The sequence below is a fragment of the Delphinus delphis genome, chromosome 4 (genome assembly GCF_949987515.2).
Source record: "Delphinus delphis chromosome 4, mDelDel1.2, whole genome shotgun sequence".
NCBI classification, from domain to species: Eukaryota; Metazoa; Chordata; class Mammalia; order Artiodactyla; family Delphinidae; genus Delphinus; species Delphinus delphis.
Window position 1 is genome coordinate 19,317,562 of NC_082686.1, and position 2,399 is coordinate 19,319,960.

At 35.7% G+C, this 2,399-nt stretch overlaps 1 non-coding gene across 1 annotated transcript; it reads left to right on the forward strand.

Moving 5' to 3' along the window:
* The first annotated feature begins 1,723 nt into the window (after positions 1-1,723).
* LOC132425201 (U6 spliceosomal RNA) lies at positions 1,724-1,830 on the forward strand. The gene has a single exon (XR_009519393.1). It is a non-coding gene; the product is annotated as a U6 spliceosomal RNA (small nuclear RNA).
* The last annotated feature ends 569 nt before the right edge of the window (positions 1,831-2,399 follow it).

Here is a 2,399-nt window from a genome sequence, read left to right on the forward strand (position 1 = left end):
ACATTCTTAGTGAGCATTACCACAGCCATTCCTTTCAAAATTCCCAATCACTCTCTCTGGTCTGCTTTTGTACTTATTATTATTTCTTTTAATTAAGACTTTTTTTTTTTTAGAAAAGCAGTTTAAAGTTCACATCAGAACTAAGGGGGAATGTAGAGACATACCTCACATTACTCCCTGCCCCCCTCACACATGCACAGGCTCCCTCATTATCAACGTCCCCACCAGAGTGGTACCATTTGTTACAACTGATGAACCTTCATTGACACATCATTATCACCTGAAGTTCATAGTTTACATTACAACATTACATTTCATTTTTGGTGTTGTACATTCTATGGGTTTGGACAAAAGTATAATAACATATATCTCTCATTACAGCATCACACAGAATATTTTCACTCCTCTAAGAATCCTCTCTGCGCTATATATTCATCACACTCCTCCTCTCCATCAAACCCTGAATTTTTTTTTTTTATTGTTTCCATAGTTTTCCTTTTTCCAAAATATCATATAGTTGGAATCATACAGTATGTAGACTTTTCAGATTCACTTCTTTCACTTAGTAATATGCAGTTAAATTTTCTCCAGTATTTTCCTTTTTTGATAGCTCATTTCTTTTTCACGTTGAATAATATTCCATTGTCTAGATGAACCACAGTTTATTTATCCATTCACCTGCTGAAGGAAATCTTGGTTGCTTCCACATTTTGGCAATTATGAATAAAGCTGCTATAAACATCTGTGGGCAGGTTTTTGTGTGGACATGTTTTTAAGTCCTTTGTGTAAATACCAAGGAGTGTGACTGCTGAATCATACGGTAAGAGAATGTTTACATTTGTAAGAAACTGTCAAACTCTCTTCTGAAGTATCTGAACTATTTTGCATTCCCACTAGCAATGAACGAGAATTCTGTTGTTCTACATCTTCTCCAGCATTTGGTGTTGCCAGCGTTCTGGATTTGGGCCATTCTGATAGATGTGTAGTGGTATCTCATTGTTGTTTTAATTTGCACTTCCCTCAAGACTTATGATGTGGAATATCTTTTTTGTATGTTTATTTGCCATCTGTATATCTTCTTTTTTAAAATATAAATTTATTTATTTATTTATTTATGGATGTGTTGGGTCTTTGTTGCTGCATGCAGGCTTTCTTTAATTGTGGTGAGTGTGGGCTACTCTTTGTTGTGGTGCGCAGGCTTCTCATTGTGATGGCTTCTCTTGTTGTGAAGCACGGGCTGTAGGCACATGGACTTCAGTAGTTGTGGCTCGTGGGCCCAGTCGTTGTGGCTTGCAGGCTCTAGAGCGCAGGCTCAGTAGTTGTGGTGCACGGGCTTAGTTGCTCCGTGACGTGGGACCTTCCCGGACCAGGGCTTGAACCTGTGTCCTCTGCATTGGCAGGCAGATTCTTAACCACTGCACCACCAGGGAAGCCCCTGTATATCTTCTTTAGTGAGGTTTCTGTTAAGGTCTTTGGCCCATTTTTTAATCAGCTTCTTTGTTTTCTTACTGTTGAGTTTTAAAAGTTCTTTGCCTATTTTGGATAACAGTCCTTCATCAGATGTGTCCTTTGTAAATAGTTTTTCCCAGTCTGTGGTTTGTCTTCTTATTATCTTGACATTGTCTTTCACTGAGCAGAAATTTTTAAATTTAATGAAGTACAACTTATCAATTATTTCTTTTCATGGGGTGTGCCTTTGGCGTTGTATCTAAAAATTATTGCCATGCTCACTTCAGCAGCACATGTACTAAAATCGGAACGATACAGAGAAGATTAGCATGACCCCTGCGTAAGGATGATGTGCAAATTCATGAAGTGTTCCATGTTTAAAAAATAAAAATAAAAAAAATAAAAAGTTATCACCACACCAAAGTTCATCTACGTTTTCTCCTATGTTATCTTTTAGGGGTTTTAAAGTTTTGTGCTGTTTTACATTTAGGTTTGTTATCCATTTTGAGTTAATTTTTATGCAGGGTGTAAGGTTTGTGTCTACGTTCATTTCTTTTTCTTTTTTTTTTTTTTGCATGTGGATGTCCATTTGTTCCAGCAACATTTGTTGAAAAGATTATCTTTGCTCCATTGTATTGCTTTCGTTTCTTTGTCAAAAATCAGTTGACTATATTTATGTGGATCTACTTCTGGGCTCTCTGTTCTGTTCCTGTTTTTTAAAAATAGTACTTCCTTCTAACAACTATGCAATTAACTTATTTTTATGTTATTTTTTAGTTTATTTTACGATGCAAGATACATAAGAGCAAGCATTTTTTTTTAAAACTACTGTATCCCCAGTAAAGAACACATTTCACAATATATATAGACACTCTGTAAAAATTTGTTGAATGAATAAATGAGTGAATCACTGAATCAGAAAGTTTCAAAATAAGGTATAATAATACTGA